This window comes from Pongo abelii, chromosome 5 (genome assembly GCF_028885655.2).
Source record: "Pongo abelii isolate AG06213 chromosome 5, NHGRI_mPonAbe1-v2.0_pri, whole genome shotgun sequence".
Classification (NCBI taxonomy): Eukaryota; Metazoa; Chordata; class Mammalia; order Primates; family Hominidae; genus Pongo; species Pongo abelii.
The window spans coordinates 110190901-110212270 of record NC_071990.2 but is presented as its reverse complement, the minus strand read 5'-3'; the positions used below and the strand labels follow the sequence as shown (position 1 = coordinate 110212270).

Genomic DNA, 21370 nt, shown 5'->3' with positions numbered 1-21370 from the left:
AAGGTCCATGGAAACAGAAATTCTAGGGATACAGCCCATAAATATATCATTTTGATAATTATCCAACTGATTCTTATATAAAGTTTGAAGATCACTAAAGGAATGAGCAAAGAAATGTGTAACAATGACATTGAGTTTATTAGAAGTGTGTCTACAATAAGAGTAAGCAAATTCTGAAGAAGGATGGTAGTAGGGGCCTGGGCAAGTGTCTGATGAGTCCTTTTTTTTTTTTTTTTTTTTTTTTGAGACAAAGTCTCACCCTGTTGCCTAGGCTGGAGTGCAATGGCACAATCTTGGCTCACTGCAACCTACGCCTCCCAGGTTGGGTTCAAGTGATTCTCTTGCCTCAGCCTCCAGAGTAGCTAAGGTTACAGGTGCACACCACCATGCCCGGCTAATTTTTTGTATCTTTAGTAGAGACGGGGTTTCACTATGTTGGCCTGGCTGGTCTTGAACCCCTGACCTCGTGATCCTCCCACCTCAGCCTCCCAAAGTAGTGGGATTACAGCCATGAGCCACCGCACCTGGCCCTCTGATGAGTCTTTGATCAAATCTAAGCCACAATAAATTATAAGATGTATTATTCTTTCATGTACCACCACCACCAAAACAACAAAATACTGCAAATAAGAGGCCTCCCATGTAAAGCTAGAACAACAAAAGAGGTACAAATGCAATATAAACAAATGAAAAATAAACCCAGCATTCAGAATGAGATAGCAAGGAAACCTGAAAGTCTCCATCTGTACACAAGATAGAAGCAATTTTATCTAAAAGCCAGTACTCACCTAGCTTTGCAGTCTGAATTCATATAACCAGTGGGGTCAAAACCAAAACACAGCAAAACCAACAAAGACAAAACAAAACAAAAAAATCTTTCAGGCAGAGAATTTAACTTAAAGTGGTCTCAGATTGGTAGTAGTGCAAATAACTGGCAGAGCGAAATGCAAATCCTTTCTGAAGTAATCTGACTTCAATTGAGGCCAATAATGATTACAAGACATTTCCTTATCTTAGACATTTTTTAATTTCTAAAATTTCTAAAAATATGTGTCTTAAAGCCACTGAAATAGAGTAGATAGAATGCATACCAAGCTATATTCTGAATGCTCAGAATCTTTGGCGGTGGGGTTATTTTTGGGTTCTCAAATGTACTTTACAATTTCATATAGGTGTTGATTTGTTTTCAAAATAACTATAAAACAAAGACACTATTAAAAATTATAAAATTGTTTCCCTTTCCATCACATTTAACCATATTTATAATTCCTCTAAATATAAAAAGTCTCATCCATTTTAAAACAAGAACACAAAAGAGTGAGATCAGACCACTAATACCTGTACCCTAGAGTCTATGTAAATGCTTCCACACTCTGGGATTTTGATAATGAAATTGGAAAATTCATCACAGGCCCTGGTAACTGTCCAGGGCCTTAACAAGACAAACAGCAAACTTTGTTCCTGCCAAGGATGATGATTTACAGTCCTAGTCTGACATCTGGTATTCCCTCTTTTGCTTACAGGCCACAAACACTAACTTAATATTTTCATTACATCCAGAGTATCCTGGCTCTTTTTAAGAAAAATTAATCCCTTCTCAACAATGCCACAGTGAAAAAAAATTCTTTAAGAACTTCTGTAATTTTCCAGAAAAGCAGTCTTTTCTTAATTCAAACATACATTTCCTATCTATTCTAAGAGTAGTACAACACTGCACAAATTACACACCATAGTTGCTCTGGGGTCTTTTAAAACTGCAAATTTCATTGTACAGCAAGCACATCATCCACATGAGTTGCTAGATGACTAAAACTGCTTTAGAATGAAAATAAACACCAACTGATCACTGTGGGGAGTTTCATAATCCAAAAGTGTGACTTACAAATAAACCAGTTATACAAACAACCACTGCTAACGTCCCCGTTTTTAGTGGGTGAAGGTCCTCCGAGTCCTTCTCACAACACAGTCCTGTCTACGGCAAATGAAATAAAAATTCTAATCTGACTCTCATCCTTGCCACACCCCACTAGAGCACCTCTTTCACTCAGGAAAACTATCCTACCCCCAGGGCAAATGTTTGCCTACGAGTGAGTGACTTAGTAAGTGTGTGTGTGTGTCTGTGTAAGTATAGGAATTTTCTAAGACCGCAGAAAGTGAAGTAACAGTTTCCACATCCCTATCTATAACTGAAAATTCACTTTCCCATAGAAACAAGGGAATAATGGGTTTCACAGTGACATTACGTTTCTAACCATTTTATAACAATATTGTTTCTATGTGGAACTGTGTAAAATCCACTGAATATGAAAGTCAACCTACTTAGTAATTCTTGGGATGATATGTTAGTATAATTTGTGTGCTATAAATATTTAATTTAAAACATTTTAAGAGTAGCCCATAATCCCATTACACAGAACCCCCGTTAACACGTTTTTTAATATCCACAGGTAACAAAACTTAAACAGCACAGAAAGTCACAAAATGAAAGTAAAATTTTTCTAATCCTGGACTGCTGATTCCCAACTACACCCACTACTTTCCCCTCCCTGAAGATAATCATCTTCAACAGTTCTTGAGAACAGAAAGAAAACAATTATTTATAGACCTAAGCACTTTTCTTTTGGAGACTTTCCTATCATACGCATCAATTGGCAGGCAATGCAGAAAAAGGTTCATCAGATTCTAGTATATGGCAATCTTGTCCCTCTAGAAATGTTACCTTCATATGAATTTTTGTTTGTATAATGCATTTTCATGTTTTCATGTACCTTTCCCAGCTTCCTGAGGCTGGGCTAATTAACTTTCCTCTGTGCATACCTATATGTTTAATATATATTGAAATAATAATCTGTTCATGTCTTCCCCACTGAACTGCACGCCTCATTCATCAAAGTCTTATTCATCTTTGCAATCTCAGCACCTAATTTAATACTTAATAAATGCTTGCTAAACTGAAATGAATTAAAAGCTATGTGGAGCTCCAAGACAAAACCTACTGAAAAGTCAGAGCAATATAAGGTAAAAGGAAGATGTCTATACCATTCAGATCAGAGATAGTGCTAGCTACTGATTGTAGTGTCTGAGTTATTCTGTGACGAAGCAACACAAACACGGGTTTGTCATAACATTGCTTTCCTTGGTATTGAGAGCTCAAGTCATAATTCCAATTCTTATTCCTATTAGCAAGCTTCAGTATGTTAACTACAGTGACTTTTGACCCACATGTCTGAGGTAAACAACTGTTTTGAAAGGCTGAAGGAATCTACTGTGCACAGAGATGTTGATAGGCTGCAGAGACACACCATTAAGCCCTTACTTTTTTTTCAAACCAGACTTGTTGGCACAGCTGTTAAGGTATTAACATGAGGAACAGCATATGTTGTCAAATAGCCCAGAAGGCAAAAGGACAAAATCTGATTTTCCTGGCTAGCTGAGGTGGGAGCTTAATTGATAAAAATATATTTTACTGGCCGGGCTCACACTTGTAATCCCAGTTCTTTGGGAGGCCAAGGCAGGTGGACTACCTGAGATCAGGAGTTTGAGATCAGCCTGGCCAATATGGTGAAATCCTGTCTCTACTAAAAATACAAAAAATTAGCTGGAGTTGGTGGTGGGCGCCTGTAATTCCAGCTACTAAGGAGGCTGAGGCAGGAGAATTGCTTGAACTCAGGAGGCAGAGGTTGCAGTGAGCCGAGACCATGCCACTGCACTCCAGCCTGGGCGACAGAGTGAGACTACGTCTCAAAAACAACAACAACAACAACTATATATGTATATATTTTACTTAAAATGCACCTACAAAAATGTGTATTACTTTCCTCTTAACTGTTGCAATTTTTCATCTGTTTCCAATGTGCTTACTTAACTTACAGCTCACTATGCCAAATGCTGAAAGTGCTGAGGGCCTTCCAATTACCACCAGCAGCCAAAATAGAGGAGCACAGAGAACAGCCTATGATGTTGAAACATAAGAGATCATTATGGCTCCAACTGAACTTCTCTTGTATCCATATAGATGTTGCCTGTGACTGTATCTGCATAATTCACTTCACTTAATATTGCAATGTCTATTTAGTAAAATTAATGTTGAGAATCTGCATAATTTTCTAATTCCTTTCCATTTCAATTCCAATACTGTTTGCTAAGCATCTATCATGTGCCAAACTTTGTGCTTACAGCTGGAAATGGAAAGAGGAAGAGGTCACAGTCTCAGGGGAAAACAAATGCAATGCCTCACCAACTCAGGACTTTGAACTTGCTCTAAACTAGTACAGATTTGGTGCCCATAAAAAGTGGGGTTAACCCTCCAATGTTGCTTTCATCATAGTAGTTGGCCCAGTTTGCCAGTCTAGCCCAGACAAGCCCTGGCTAAGACAGCCCCAGGTTCCTTCAATATGATCACCTTTCATCCTTCAATTAAAAACCTCCTATCAGCTGCACATTACAGATCATCAAAAAGATAGAGAAGGTTTATAGAGCAGCAAAGCCAAAAGGTATAGCCAAAGGCATTCACAATAAGTTCAATCATAAGTAATATTCTCTTGCGTACCTGAATATTGCCTACAACTTCTTATGCTTACGTTATATATAAATCCATGATATTTTACTATAATAGCTGAGACTAGAATTAGAGTGTTTGGAAAGAAGTTTGACACAAACATACTATATATATATTTCTGATTATAGAAGTAATACATGCTCATTCTACAAAACTTTGAAATTATAGAAGAAAATAAAAATCACGGGAATTTTATCAATCTCAGATTATTAAAATATTGTTAACATACTTTTGGTATATATTAAATCAGTCTTTTATTATTTTAACCAAAGTTAGGACTGTACCATGTTTGTATAAATTGTCTTTCTACTTAATATGTGATAAACGTTTTCTTGAATCATTATCTTTTTTTGTATATCATTCTTTAGAAGTACGTTTTTTCTTAATGGCAGTACATAAATGCTTTTGTAAATTACCAATTTTTTCATTAAGAAACAGTCTAGCAATTGTATTGTTAGGTCAAAGACAGTTTTAAATGCTTCTGGTACATATTGTCAAATTGTCTGGGCCTGTTTTGAATTAAGGCATTACTGGAGCTTTTTAGAACTTAGAAAAAACTCCTAAAGTTCACAATTCTCACCATGTCTTGAGATTATTTCTCCAGTCAATAATACTACACTTTAGACAAAGTTTCTCTTGGATAACCTCTTATCAAAAGCTTTATGACAATCAGAACCTAGAAAAAGATTGAAACTACCTATATAAATAAAGTAACATATATATCAATTAGCCTACTCTACTGTTAATAAAAGCATCTCTAAAATGCTTATAGGAGCTGGGCACCGTGGCTCACTCCTTTAATCCAGCACTTTGGGAGGCCAAGTCGGGCAGATCACCTGAGGTAGGGAGTTTGAGACCAGCCTGACCAACATGGAGAAACTACCTGTCTACTGAAAATACAAAATTAGGCGGGTGTGGTGGCATATGCCTGTAATCCCAGCTACTTGGGAGGCTGAGGCAGGAGAATCGCTTGAACTTGGGAGGTGGAGGTTGCAGTAAGCCGAGATAATGCCATTGCACTCCAGCCTGGCCAACAAGAGCAAAACTCTGTTTCAAAAAAATAACATAACATAACATAACATAACATAACATAACATAAAATAAAATGCTTAACAGGGAGGAAATAGAATTCCAGGAAATACCTAAAACAAATTTACTTTCCTTTTTTTAACCAAAACTCATGAAAATACAGATAAATCAAAATTGTTGAACTCAATTCTATAAAATGTATGTAGTCTTACATAGTATACTCTCCATATCTGTAATAAAAGGCAAAATCTAAAAATATCAACTTAACATTTGAAAAGTATTACCACTTACAAGCTTTTACACGCTAAATTTAGTCTTAACAACCTTAAAGAATGCTATTACTATTACTACAGTTATTTTTTAACACATTAGGAAACAGATGAAAAGATTAGGTGACTTGGCTAATTGAATACGTATAATAAATGAATAGCAAAGCCAGAATTCAAACCCAGGTCTCCAGACTCTAAATGTGGACCCTTTTTATTTCTGTACTGCTTTCTATAAATCATAAATAATCAAATTTTTCTTTATACTTGGCTTCAGATTTTTAAAAAAAAATAACAGATTTATTTTCTTAACATTATTTATTTAAGCCAAAATTAAAATAAGTTTGCATTCCCTGAGTGCACACACTGACAATGGGTGGGCCAACTAATAAAACTACTGATAGCACACAGATGCCAGCCTAAAGTTAACATTTTTCCATTGTATAAATCCACAAACAGAGAAACATGTTTGGCTGAGCGTAATCTAATTTGTAAATTTCCCAAAGAAAACAAACATTACAACTACTAGAATTGTTTTCCCTACAAACAGAGTAGTGTGGAGTTTACAACTGAGAACAACATGAAATTCCTTTAAAATGACACTCTGAAGGAAGCCCTATTCTCTCCTTTAAAAAAAAAATACATATATACCCATAAATAAATATTTCCTACCATTTCTCCTTTTTATCCACTACTGCCCCTAACTTCTAACAATGAAAGAATAAAAAATTAACAACAGAAGATTTTTGAAGTTGTTAATTTATAACTTTTACAAAATTTTGTAATGATTTTACAAAATCATTAATTTAGCCATATTTTAATGTATTTATTTATCATGGTTTATCTGATTAATTTAGTTGCTTTAACAAATATAGTTTTACATTTTGTATTTTTATTCATTTTATTTTAATTGGCAAATAATAATTGTATATATTTATGGGGTATAAAGTGATATTTCAATACACGTATACGTTGTGGAATGATCATATCAGAGTAATTAGCATATCCATCACCTCAAATATTTACCATCTCTTTGTAGTGAGATATTTAAAATGATCTCTTTTAGCTATTTTGAAATATAATAACTATAGTCACCTTGCAGTGTAACAGAACACCAGAACTTATTTCTAGTAACTTAACTTTGTACCCCGTTGATCGGCATCTTCCCTTTCCCTGTACACTTCCTACAACTCTCCCACCTCTCTTCCCATCCCTTGCCCCTTGCCTCTGGTAACCACTATTCTACTCTCTACTTCTATGATTTTGACTTTTCTAGATTCCACATATAAGTGAGATTACACAGTATTTGTTTCTCTGTGCCTGGCTTATTTCCCTTAATATGATGTCCTCTAGGTTCATCCATGTTGTTGAAAATGAAGAAATTTTCTGTTTTTTTTTAAAGGCTAAAGAGTATTCTGTTGTTTCTATATACATGAGGGGCTAACACCCAAAATACACAAAAAACTCAAATTATGAAATAACAAGAAAACAACCCTATTAAAAATGGGCAAAGGACTTAAACAGACATTTCTCAAAAGAAGGCATACAAATGGCCAACATATATATACTTTAAAATGTTCAACATCTCTAATCATCAAAGAAATGAAAATTAAAACCACAATGAGATATCAGCTCATACCTGTCAGACTGGCGATTATCAAAAAGATGAATGACAACAAATGTTGGCAAGGATGTGGAGAAAAAGAAACCCTTATACACTGTAGGTGGTATTATAAATTGATACAGTTATTTTGGAAAACAGTACAGAGGTTCCTCAGAAAATGAAAAATAGCATTACCATATAATCCAGCAATCCCACTGCTGGGTATATACCCAAAGCAAAAAAAAAATAAGTACAGAAAGGGGTGTCTGCACTCCTATGTTCACTGCAGCATTATTCACAACAGCCAAGAAATATATACAAACAACCTAAGTGTCCATTACAGATGAATGGATTTTTAAAATATGGCAAACAGCTTTATTCTAGAAATGTCTGTACCCATTTGCCTTCCTTTATACTTCCTTAAGAGCAGGGACAACATCTTATTCATTATTCTATTACACTGGACTTTTTAACATGGCAGTTATTTAATAAGCATTTGGTAACTAAATTCAATTAATGTAATAGAAATACATAAAACAAAATACATCTAATATTTAATAAACATTTACTACTGTATGTTAATACATACATTTTTTCACATTTAACATCTCCAAAATCAAGATTCACATTTAAACTATATTTGGCAGCATTTTTTCTTTGTGATACATAAAATAATGCTGTGACTTATAATCTTTGACATCTTAGATTTAATGAAGAAGTCTTTACAAAAATATATATTGAGAGCATTTTTCTGATGCTATTAAATAGGTAAATGCAAAGTCATGATGAGTAAAGATGTGAGGGGGTATCCTGTATAGGTGGCTCCCCTCCCCCATCAAATCAGTGTATTAGATCTTCAAGAGAGAACTGTATTTTATTCATCATGTATTTCTCGGATGTGTTCACAGGGGCTCAATAAAATGAGGTAAAAGAGTAAATGAACACAAAAATTTTGATCTGAGGAGGACATGGGCTTTTCTCCGGAAGAGGGGAAAAGTTAGGGGAAGAGGGGACAATCCATGTTACAAAGAAAATTATGAAGATAGATATACAATCATGTCATCTACAAACAGGGACAATTTGACTTCCTCTTTTCCTAATTGAATACCCTTTATTTCCTTCTCCTGCCTAATTGCCCTGGACAGAACTTCCAACACTATGTTGAATAGGAGTGGTGAGAGAGGGCATCCCTGTCTTGTGCCAGTTTTCAAAGGGAATGCTTCCAGTTTTTGCCCATTCAGTATGATATTGGCTGTGGGTGTGTCATAAATAGCTCTTATTATTTTGAGATACGTCCCATCAATACCTACTTTACTGAGAGTTTTTAGCACGAAGAGTTGTTGAATTTTGTCACAGGCCTTTTCTGCATCTATTGAGATAATCATGTGGTTTTTGTCTTTGGTTCTGTTTATATGCTGGATTATATTTATTGATTTGCATATATTGAACCAGCCTTGCATCCCAGGGATGAAGCCCACTTGATCATGGTGGATAAGCTTTTTGATGTGCTGCTGGATTCGGTTTGCCAGTATTTTATTGAGGATTTTTGCATCAATGTTCATCAAGGATATTGGTCTACAATTCTCTTTTTTGGTTGTGTCTATGCCCGGCTTTGGTATCAGGATGATGCTGGCCTCATAAAATGAGTTAGGGAGGATTCCCTCTTTTTCTATTGATTGGAATAGTTTCAGAAGGAATGGTACCAGTTCCTCCTTGTACCTCTGGTAGAATTCGGCTGTGAATCCATCTGGTCCTGGACTCTTTTTGGTTGGTAAGCTATTGATTATTGCCACAATTTCAGAGCCTGTTATTGGTCTATTCAGAGATTCAACTTCTTCCTGGTTTAGTCTTGGGAGGGTGTATGTGTCGAGGAATTTATCCATTTCTTCTAGATGTTCTAGTTTATTTGTGTAGAGGTGTTTGTAGTATTCTCTGATGGTAGTTTGTATTTCTGTGGGATCAGTGGTGATATCCCCTTTATCATTTTTTATTGCATCTATTTGATTCTTCTCTCTTTTTTTCTTTATTAGTCTTGCTAGCAGTCTATCAATTTTGTTGATCCTTTCAAAAAACCAGCTCCTGGACTGATTAATTTTTTGAAGGGTTTTTTGTGTCTCTATTTCCTTCAGTTCTGCTCTGATTTTAGTTATTTCTTGCCTTCTGCTAGCTTTTGAATGTGTTTGTTCTTCCTTTTCTAGTTCTTTTAATTGTGATGTTAGGGTGTCAATTTTGGATCTTTCCTGCTTTCTCTTGTGGGCGTTTAGTGCTATAAATTCCCCTGTTTGCAGATGACATGATTGTATATCTAGAACACCCCATTGTCTCAGCCCAAAATCTCCTTAAGCTGATAAGCAACTTCAGCAAAGTCTCAGGATACAAAATCAATGTACAAAAATCACAAGCATTCTTATACACCAATAACAGACAAACAGAGAGCCAAATCATGAGTGAACTCCCATTCACAATTGCTTCAAAGAGAATAAAATATCTAGGAATCCAACTTACAAGGGACGTGAAGGACCTCTTCAAGGAGAACTACAAACCACTGCTCAGTGAAATAAAAGAGGATACAAACAAATGGAAGAACATTCCATGCTCATGGGTAGGAAGAATCAATATCGTGAAAATGGCCATACTGTCCAAGGTAATTTATAGATTCAATGCCATCCTCATCAAGCTACCAATGACTTTCTTCACAGAATTGGAAAGAACTACTTGAAAGTTCATATGGAACCAAAAAAGAGCCCGCATCACCAAGTCAATCTTAAGCCAAAAGAACAAAGCTGGAGGCATCACACTACCTGACTTCAAACTATACTACAAGGCTACAGTAAGCAAAACAGCATGGTACTGGTACCAAAACAGAGATATAGATCAATGGAACAGAACAGAGCCGTCAGAAATAACGCCACATATCTACAACTATCTGATCTTTGACAAACCTGAAAAAAACAAGCAATGGGGAAAGGATTCCCTATTTAATAAACGGTGCTGTGAAAACTGGCTAGCCATATGTAGAAAGCTGAAACTGGATCCCTTCCTTATACCTTATACAAAAATTAATTCAAGATGGATTAAAGACTTAAATGTTAGACCTAAAACCATAAAAACCCTAGAAGAAAACCTAGGCATTACCATTCAGGACATAGGCATGGGCAAGGACTTCATGTCTAAAACACCAAAAGCAATGGCAACAGAAGCCAAAATTGACAAATGGGATCTAATTAAACTAAAGCGCTTCTGCACAGCAAAAGAAACTACCATCAGAGTGAACAGGCAACCTACAAAATGGGAGAAAATTTTCGCAACCTACTCATCTGACAAAGGGCTAATATCCAGAATCTACAAAGAACTCAAACAAATTTACAAGAAAAAAACAAACAACCCCATCAAAAAGTGGGCAAAGGACATGAACAGACACTTCTCAAAAGAAGACATTTATGCAGCCAAAAAACACATGAAAAAATGCTCACCATCACTGGCCATCAAAGAAATGCAAATCAAAACCACAATGAGATACCATCTCACACCAGTTAGAATGGCAATCATCAAAAAGTCAGGAAACAACAGGTGCTGGAGAGGATGTGGAGAAATAGGAACACTTTTACACTGTTGGTGGGACTGTAAACTAGTTCAACCCTTGTGGAAGTCAGTGTGGTGATTCCTCAGGGATCTAGAACTAGAAATACCATTTGACCCAGCCATCCCATTACTGGGTATATACCCAAAGGACTATAAATCATGCTGCTATAAAGACACATGCACACGTGTGTTTATTGCGGCACTATTCACAATAGCAAAGACTTGGAGCCAACCCAAATGTCCAACAATGATAGAGTGGATTAAGAAAATGTGGCACATATACACCATGGAATACTATGCAGCCATAAAAAATGATGAGTTCATGTCCTTTGTAGGGACATGGATGAAATTGGAAATCATCATTCTCAGTAAACTATCGCAAGGACAAAAAACCAAACACCGCATGTTCTCACTCATAGGTGGGAACTGAACAATGAGAACACATGGACACAGGAAGGGGAACATCACACTCTGGGGACTGTTGTGGGGTGGGGGGAGCGGGGAGGGATAGCATTAGGAGATATACCTAATGCTAAATGACGAGTTAATGGGTGCAGCACACCAGCATGGCACATGTATACATATGTAACTAACCTGCACATTGTGCACATGTACCCTAAAACTTAAAGTATAATAATAATTAAAAAAAAAGAAAATTATGAAGATAAATTGGCTTAAAGAAATAAAAACACGTAAATACATATGCCCCCAATACAGGAGCACCCAGATTCATAAAGCAAGTTCTTAGAGACCTACAAAGAGACTTAGACTTCCACACAATAACAGTGGGAGACTTTAACACCCCACCTTCAATATTAGACCGATCAACGGGATAGACAATTAACAAGGATATTCAGGACTTGAACTCAGTTCTGGACCAAGCGGACCTAATAGACATCTACGAACTCTCCACCCCAAATCAACAGAATATACATTCTTCTCAGCACCACATCACACTTATTCTAAAACTGACCACATAATTGGAAGTAAAACACTCCTCAGCAAATGCCAAAGAACACAAATCATAACAGTCTCTCAGACCACAGTGCAATCAAATCAGAACTCAGGATGAAGAAACCTACTCAGAACTGCACAACTACATGGAAACTGAACAACCTGCTCCTGAATGACTACTGGGTAAATAAATATTTCTGCCAGAAATAAAGATGTTCTTTGAAACCAGTGAGAACAAAGATACAACATACCAGAATCTCTGCTACATATTTAAAGGAGTGTGTAGGGGGAAATGTATAGCACTAAATGCCCACAAGAGAAAGCAGGAAAGATCGAAATTCGACACCTAACATCACAATTAAAAGAACTAGAGAAGCCACAGCAAACAAATTCAAAAGCTAGCAGAAGACAAGAAATAACTAAGATCAGAGCAGAACTGAGGAAGATAGAGACAGAAAAAACCCTTCAAAAAAATCAATGAATCCAGATGCTGGTTTTTTGAAAAGATCAACAAAATAGATACACAAATAAAGGAGAAAAGAGAGAAGAATCAAATAGACACAATAAAAAATGGTAAATGGGATATTACCACCAATCCCACAGAAATACAAACTACCATCACAGAACACTATAAACACCTCTACGCAAATAAACTAGAAAATCTGGAAGAAATGGATAAATTCCTGGACACATACACCCTCCCAAGACTAAACCAGGAAGAAGTCGAATCCCAGAATAGACCAATAACAGGCTCTGAAATTGAGGCAGCAATTAATAGCCTACCCACCAAAAAAAGCCCAGGACCAGAGAGATTCACAGCCAAATTCTACCAGAGGTACAAAGAGGGGCTGGTACCATTCCTTCTGAAACTATTCCAAACAACAGAAAAAGAGGGACTCCTCCCTAACTCATTTATGAGGCCAGCATCATCCTGATACCAAAACCTGGCAGAGACACAACAAAAAAAGAAAATCTCAGGCCAATATCCCTGATGAACATTGATGCGAAAATCCTCAATCAAATGTTGGCAAGCCGAATCCAGCAGCACATCTAAAAGCTTATCCACCACAATCAAGCTGGCTTCATCCCTGGGATGCAAGGCTGGTTCAACATACACAAATCAATAAATGTAATCCATCGCATAAACAGAACCAATGACAAAAAAACACATGATTATCTCAATAGATGCAGAAAAGGCCTTTGACAAAATTCGACAGCCCTTCATGATAAAAACTCTCAATAAAGTAGGTATTGATGGAACGCATCTCAAAATAATAAGAGCTATTTATGACAAACCCACAGGCAATACCACACCGAATGGGTAAAAACTGGAAGCATTCCCTTTGAAAACCGGCAGAAGACAAGGATGCCCTCTCTCACCACTCCTATCCAACATAGTATTGGAAGTTCTGGCCAGGGCAATCAGCCAAAAGAAAGAAATAAAAGGTATTCAAGTAGGAAAAGAGGAAGCTAAATTGTCTCTGTTTGCAGATAACATGATTGTATATTTAGAAAACCCCATCGTCTCAGCCCAAAATCTCCTTAAGCTGATAAGCAACTTCAGCAAAGTCTCAGGATACAAAATCAATGTGCAAAAATCACAAGCATTCTTATAAACCAATAACAGAGAGCCAAATCGTGAGTGAACTCCCATTCACAGTCGCTACAAAGAGAAAAAAATACCTAGGAATACAACTTACAAGGGATGTAAAGGACCTCTTCAAGGAGAACTACAAACCACCGCTCAAGGAAATAAGAAAGGACACAAACAAATGGAAAAACATTCCATGCTCATGGATAGGAAGAATCAATATCATCAAAATGGCCATACTGTCCGAGGTAATTTATAGATTTAATGCTATCCTGATCACAGTTACCATTGACTTTCTTCATGGAATTGGAAAAAACTACTTTAAATTTCATATGGAACCAAAAAAGAGCCTGCATAGCCAAGACAATCCTAAGCAAAAAGAACAAAGCTGGAGGCATCATGCTACCTGACTTCAAACTATACTACAAGGCTACAGTAACAAAAACAGCATGGTACTGGTATCAAAACAGATATATAGACCAATGGAACAGAACAGAGGCCTCAGAAATAACACCACACATCTACAACCATCTGATCTTTGACAAAGCTGACAAAAACAAGCAATGGGGAAAGGATTCCCTATTTAATAAATGGTGTTGGGAAAACTGGCTAGTCATATGCAGAGAGCTGAAACTGGATCCCTTCCTTACACCTTATACAAAAATTAACTCAAGATGGATTAAAGACTTAAACGTAAGACCTAAAATCATAAAAACCCTAGAAGAAAACCTAGGCAATACGATTCAGGACATTGGCATGGGCAAAGACTTCATGACTAAAACACCAAAAGCAACAGCAACAAAAGCCAAAAATTGACGAATTGGATCTGATTAAACTAAAGAGCTTCTGCATAGCAAAAGAAACTATAATCAGAGTGAACAGGCAACCTACAGAATGGGAGAAAATTTTTGCAGTCTATCCATCTGACTATCCATCTACAAAGAACTTAAACAGATTTACAAGAAAAAATCAAACAACCGTGTCAAAAAGTGGGTGAAGGATATGAACAGACACTTCTCAAAAGAAGACATTTATGTAGCCAACAAACATATGAAAAAAAGCTCATCATCACTGGTCATTAGAGAAATGCAAATCAAAACCACAATGAGATACCATCTCATGCCAGTTAGAATGACGATCATTTAAAAAGTCAGGAAACAACAGATGCTGGAGAGGATGTGGAGAAATATAAACGCTTCTACTCTGTTGGTGGGAGTGTAAATTAGTTCAACCATTGTGGAAGACAGTGTGGTGATTCCTCAAGGATCTGGAACTAGAAATACCATTTGACCCAGTGATCCCATTACTGGGTATACACCCAAAGGATTATAAATCATTCTACTATAAAGACACATGCACACGTATGTTTATTGCGGCACTGTTCACAATAACAAAGACTTCGAACCAACCCAAATGCCCATCAATGACAGACTAGATAAGGAAAATGTGGTACATATACACCATGGAATACTATGCAGCCATAAAAAAGAATGAGTTCATGTCCTTTACAGGGACATGGATGATGCTGGAAACCATCATTCTCAGCAAACTAATGCAAGAACAGAAAACCAAACACCACATGTTCTCACTCATAAGTGGGAGTTGAACGATGAGAATGCATGGACACAGGGAGGGGAACATCACTCACCCGGGCCTGTCGGGGGGTTTGGTGCTAGGGGAGGGATACCATTAGGAGAAATACCTAATGTAGATGATGGGTTGATGGGTGCAGCAAACCAGCATGGCATGTGTATACCTATGTAACAAACCTGCATGTTCTGCACATGTATCCCAGAACTTAAAGTATAATAAAAAATATATATATACTTTTAATTCTAATATTTAAATGTTATAGATCTACAACCCAGTAAAGATTCATACTTTTAAACAGTATTTACCAAGACTTGCTCTATGGAACCCTGGTTTCATAGGATGTTAATTGAAGTTACTCCCTAAATTAAAGGTATCTCCTGGCAAATAACTTTCAGGAAATTGGTAAAACAAAATTAGCCTTCTTTACCTGCAAGTCTTGTCAGTATCTTTAATATGCTACTATCATTGTAAATTTCCAAAATGAAGATGAAGCATGCATTTTCCAAATTTATGTACAACAGAAACCTTTTTGGTGAATACTCTTAAGAGATTAGCATTCTGGTGAATACTCTTAAGAGATCAGCATTCCACAGAACAGACTTCAGGTAATGTCTATAATGTTTATATACATAATCATCAAAGCAGCTCTACACAGGAGACTACTATTGAGATATTATGAGACATGTAATTGATAACAAGAAACAACAACTGATAATAGAAATAACAAAGAGCAAATTGTCCACAACATCCTTGTTAGAAATTTTTATTTCTAGTGTAGGAGAGTAAAGGAAGAGAAAGAGACTCTCCTATTAAAAATGAGTTACGAATTCTAGCATTTGTGTATTTAAGCTCGCTTGATTAGTAAATAATCAGTCTGCTACATCTGATGGAATGGCACATAAAAATTGCGAAGTTAATGTACCTTCAAAAGTACTTAACAGAATCATGATATAGCCAAATCATTCAGTAGATGCTATAACATCTTGTTAATATAATTCATGAAACAATACTGTGGTTTCTCTTCAGAGCATATAAATCTTTCGCCTTTTTTAATTCAAGAAATAAGGAGGGCTCATAAATGAGATGGTAAAACTGAGTAACAGAATTCAAACAATTTGCATGAATTTATTTTGAAACAAGAAATAGAATTTGTCTCTCGTATTTTCTAAATTAATAACGACCAAAAAAATCACAGCACAAGGTCTCACAGGTATCATCTACCCTTTTGAACAGAGGAATGCAGGAAAATGCAATTAAGTCAAACAAAATAAGAAAAATGGGGATGGCTGTGGTGTCTCATGCCTGTAATCCCAGCACTTTGGGAGGCCGAGACAGGTGGATCACTGGAGTTCAGGAGTTCGAGACCAGCCTGGCCAAAATAGTGAAACCCTGTCTCTGCTAAAAATACAAAATCAGCAGGGCGTGGTGGCAGATGAGGCAGGAGAATCACTTGAACCCTGGAGGCAGAGGTTGCAGTGAGCTGAGATCGCGCCACTGCACTCCAGCCTGGGTGACGAGAGTGAAACTCTGTCTCAAAAAAAAAAAAAAAAAAAAGAGAAAAATGTAGAACATTAAATATTGTAGTCCTTATAAGCTTTGGTGTCAGAGACTCCTCCAAAGCACTACTGCTTACTGGTGGGGCATTACATTCAGATTCACTGGTGTGGACAACACTAGTTTCTAACTAGTTCTGGGATCTTGTCCTAATTAATAGCTTAACTTCTCCATAACTTTATATATTTATGAATTAAATAAAATGAATAACTTAATTTTGAAGTTTTCATCCATTTCTAAAATTCTATTAAAAGAGAGTTGTACTTACAAATATGAACTTATTTTTTCTTTTCTTTTTTTTTTTGATACAGAGTCTCTCTGTGTCGCCCAAGCTGCAGTGCAATGGCACGATCTCGTCTCACTACAACCTGCATCTCCCAGGTTCAAGTGATTCTCCTGCCTCAGCCTCCCAAGTAGCTGGGATTACAGGCATGTGCCACCATGCCCAGCTAATTTTTGGATTTTTATTAGAGACGGGGTTTCACCATGTTGGCCAAACTGGTCTCGAACTCCTGACCTCAGGTGATCCACCTATCTTGACCTCCCAAAGTGCTGGGATTACAGGCGTGAGCCACCATGCCCAGCCACAAATATGAACTTTTACTGAAGCTTTTGCCAAATTCTTGAGTTCTAAACCTGGGGTAACAATTAAGTTTTGTCTTCTCTGTGAATTCTCTTATGAATACCTTAATGCTCTTATTTAGACAACCATTAAGTCTAGATTTTTAAAAATAAAAAGAATCCATAATTTGCATTATTTAACAGGTATCTGAAACATGTGTTTTTAAGGCTTTAGAAAGACTATTAAGCAACTTATAAAATTATATGTAATAAAAGAAGGAAAATATAAAAAGTTCTGATTACTATGAAAGAGAAATCTCTCCTCTAACCTACACACAAAAATATTAGATGATATATAACTTAAAAAAAATATATAGCCAAGCTCAAAAGAAAAAGGGGAAATGCCCAGATGCTAAAAACAGAGAGAAAATTCAAGCCAGAATTGGTGAATCATGGTTGGATTTTTTAAATGTTTGAAATGATTAAGAAAATCAGATTTATTTAAAAATATAAGTCTAATTTATTAGGTTCACAAAAGTTGCTTACTTAGGAAGATACTGCTTATTAGAATTGAAGGTCTGTTTTGATAATTGCTTAAGTATCTGATAAAATGATAGATTAAATTGAAAATTGTAGTCTGAAACGTGAAAGAAATTTGTTTGTAAATACTATTACATATTTAAGGAGAATTTTATCTTTTATACTTACAAGTTAACCAAACATTAATTTTATTTCGTTAGTTTTTTGAGATAGAGTCTTACTCTGTCGCCTAAGTTGGAGTGAAGTGGCGTGATTTCAGCTCACTGCAACTTTTACCTCCTGAGTTCAAGAAATTTTCCTGCCTCAGCCTCCTGAGTAGCTGGGATTACAGGTGTGCACCACCATGCCATGCTAATTTTCTTTTTTTGTATTTTTAGTAGAGACAGGGGGGTTTCACCATGTTGGCTAGGCTGGTCTTGAACTCCTGACCTCAAGTGATCCGCCAGCCTCAGCCTCCCAAAGTGCTGGGATTACAGGCACGAGCTATCATGCCTGGTCTTGAACATTAATTTTAAAAAAGCCAAAGTCCTTATTTCCTTGCAAAAACTACTATACTTAAGATAGATGTAGTACAACTTGTAAGTTAAACTCAAAGTCTTAGGGAAAACTGCATATAAAAAATTACAACTTTAATAAATTGAATACTAATTAAAATAAATGAAAAGTATTGAGTTTCAAGAGAAAAGTCCACCTCTGACACTAAAAACACTAACTGACAACAAGGATACCCACTATCAGTAGTATTATTTAATAATGAATTGGAGATCCTGACAAAGGGACAAACAGAAAAAGAAAATAAGATGTGTAAGAGTGTAAAAACTGTTATCTGTAGGAAATATGATTTTCTATATAGAACAACCCACGATAATCTAGATCAGCGGTCCCCAATCTTTTTGGTACCAGGGACCAGTTTCATGAAAGACGATTTTTCCATGGACCTGGGTTAGGGGTGGGGATGGGATGGTTTCAGGATGATTCAAGCCCATCGCATTTATTGTGAACTTTATTTCGATTACTATTACATTGTAATACATAATGAAATAATTATACAACTCACTGTAAAGTAGAATCAGTGGGATCCCTGAGCTTGTTTTTGCAACTAGACAGTCCCATCTGGGGGTGATGAGAGACAGTGACAGATCATTAGGCTTTAGATTCTCATAAGGAGTGTGCAACCTAGATCTCTCACATGCACAGTTTCCAAGAGGGTTTGTGATCCTGTGAGAATGCTACTGCTGATCTGACAGGAGGCGGAGCTCTGGGGGTAATGCAAGCAATGGGGAGCAGCTGTAAATATAGATGAAGCTTTGCTTGCTCACCTGTTGCTCACCCCCTGCTGTGTGGTCTAGTTCCTAACAGGCCACAAACCAGTACCAGTCCATGGCCCGAGGGTTGGGGATCCCTGATCTAGATAATCTATCTAGAAAATGTAATTTCAAAACATATATTTGCACAATAGCATCAGAAACTATATGAATCATAGGGATAATGGCAAATAAAAATTTGTAAGGGCATTGTGAAAAAGAACAAAAAGATGGGACTGTTTTTCCAGTTATTAAGATTGATTATGGTACTTTAGTCACTAAAATAGTGGTATAGGCCTGAGGTGAGACAAAAGGGACTGATACAAAAGAAAAGAGAGTAAACAAACTTTTACATATGTGGGAATTTGGTATATGAAAAAGAGGGCATTTCCATGGAGAAAGGATTGGTTATTCAATATTCACTATGCCAATATTCACTATACAGTGCTATCCACAGTGTAAAATATAAACATATATCTCTACTCCATGCCAAACACAAAAATAAATTCCAGCTAGACTGAACATCTATATGTGAACAACAAACCTTTGTTTTAGAAGAAAATATAGAGTATGTTTCAGACTTTGGGTAAGAAGAGATTTCTTAAGACAATTTACAAATAAAAAAGAAAAAATGATAAAATACTATATAAAAATTAAAATTTCTGTATAACAAAAACATCATTGATGTTATCTTTAAAATAGAAACATATATGACATAAAAGATTAGTATCTGAAATACAGAAACAAGTTCTATCCTATAAATCATTAAGAAAAACACAAAGCTCAATTAACAAAGGAACAAAAGGTACGATGGAAGTTAAAAGACAAGAAAACATGAATAGCTAAAAGGACAAAAACATTCCACTTCATTGATCAGGAAAATGCAAATTCAAACAATACAGAAATTATTTTACACCCATTAGATTGAAAAAAATTTTAAAAGAAGCCTATCAGGACCCAGTGCAGTGGCTCATGTCTGTAATCCTAGCACTTTGGGAGGCTGAGGTGGGAGGACTGCTTGAGCCCAGGAGTTCAAGATCAGCCTGGGCAATACTGTGAGACCCTGTTTCTACAAAAAAAAATTTTTTTAATTAGCTGGGTGTGGTGGCACACACATGTGTTCCCAGCTACTTGTAGGGCAGAGGTGGGAGGATTGCTTGAGCCCGGGAGGTTGAGGCTTGCAGTGGGCTGTGATCGTGCCACTGCACTCTGGTGTGGGCAACAGAGTGGGATTCTGTCTCACAAAACAAAACAAACAAACAAAAAACAAACAAAAAAACCACACCTATCAATATTAAGTTTTGTCAAGGATGTGGGGAAATGAAAATTCCCATGAACTGCCAGTGGGAGTATAAACTGGCAAAACATAACATTTTAGAGAACAACTTGAAAAATGTGATCCTGTGTATATCCTATAACTCAGCAATTCCACTTCTCCGAATTTATGAGTGAACCCTAGAGAAAATGGCACATATCTGGGCATATGTATAATGATGTTCACTGCTGCACTGCTTGCAACAGAAAAAAAAAGAAAAAAACCCAAAAATACACATTAATAGGGACTGGATAAATAAGTTGTATCATATTCATACAATGAAACACTATACACCAGCTAAAATTTAAAAACAAGATCTACATTTAGCAACACAGATAAGCTCTGAAAATATATTGTTGAGTAAAACAGAAAGTAAGTTACAGATAGTAAGATATCTTCTATGTAACTTTTTTTTAAAAGACAAAGACAATATATGACTGTGCCAAGAGCACTTTCACAACCTATGTGATATTTTATTTCATTGAAAAAAAAAAAAACTAAAGCAAACTAGGTAAAATGTTAACATTTGTTCATTCCAAGGGGTAGTTTAAAAGGGTATTTATTTTGTTACTCTTATTTTTTGTTTGAAATATGTAATGCTTTCAAAAATGACATATAATTTTAATATCTTACCCCTATATATGTATATATTCATGTAAAATGTGGATAAGGAAAATAAGTAGAAAAATAAGAATAAAGTCAGTAGTGAGACTGGTTTATAAAATTCATATTGTATGTTGCGTATATTGCTAGAGTTGGCTCACAAATCTTTCAAGAAGAGCAAAATGAATATAGATTCAGCAATTATTGGTTTTTAAAAATCTATCCATTAATATATGTCAGAAATACTAGAGATTTAGTCATTCAAAGCATACTACAGTAAATTTGGAGACACCAAAAACAGAAAAACTGGAGAAAAT

At 36.1% G+C, this 21370-nt stretch overlaps 1 protein-coding gene across 10 annotated transcripts in view; it reads right to left on the bottom strand.

Moving 5' to 3' along the window:
- Positions 1-21370, bottom strand: part of CEP57L1 (centrosomal protein 57 like 1) — a 73750-nt gene that overhangs the window by 43863 nt on the left and 8517 nt on the right. The window contains exon 1 of one of the 10 annotated variants that reach the window (XM_063724936.1): positions 18889-18910. The exons of the other annotated variants lie outside the window; for them this stretch is intronic. The gene's annotated coding sequence lies outside the window, so the exon portion shown is untranslated. Of the gene's footprint in view, positions 1-18888; positions 18911-21370 lie in introns of those variants that run through there. 10 annotated transcript variants of the gene reach the window in all.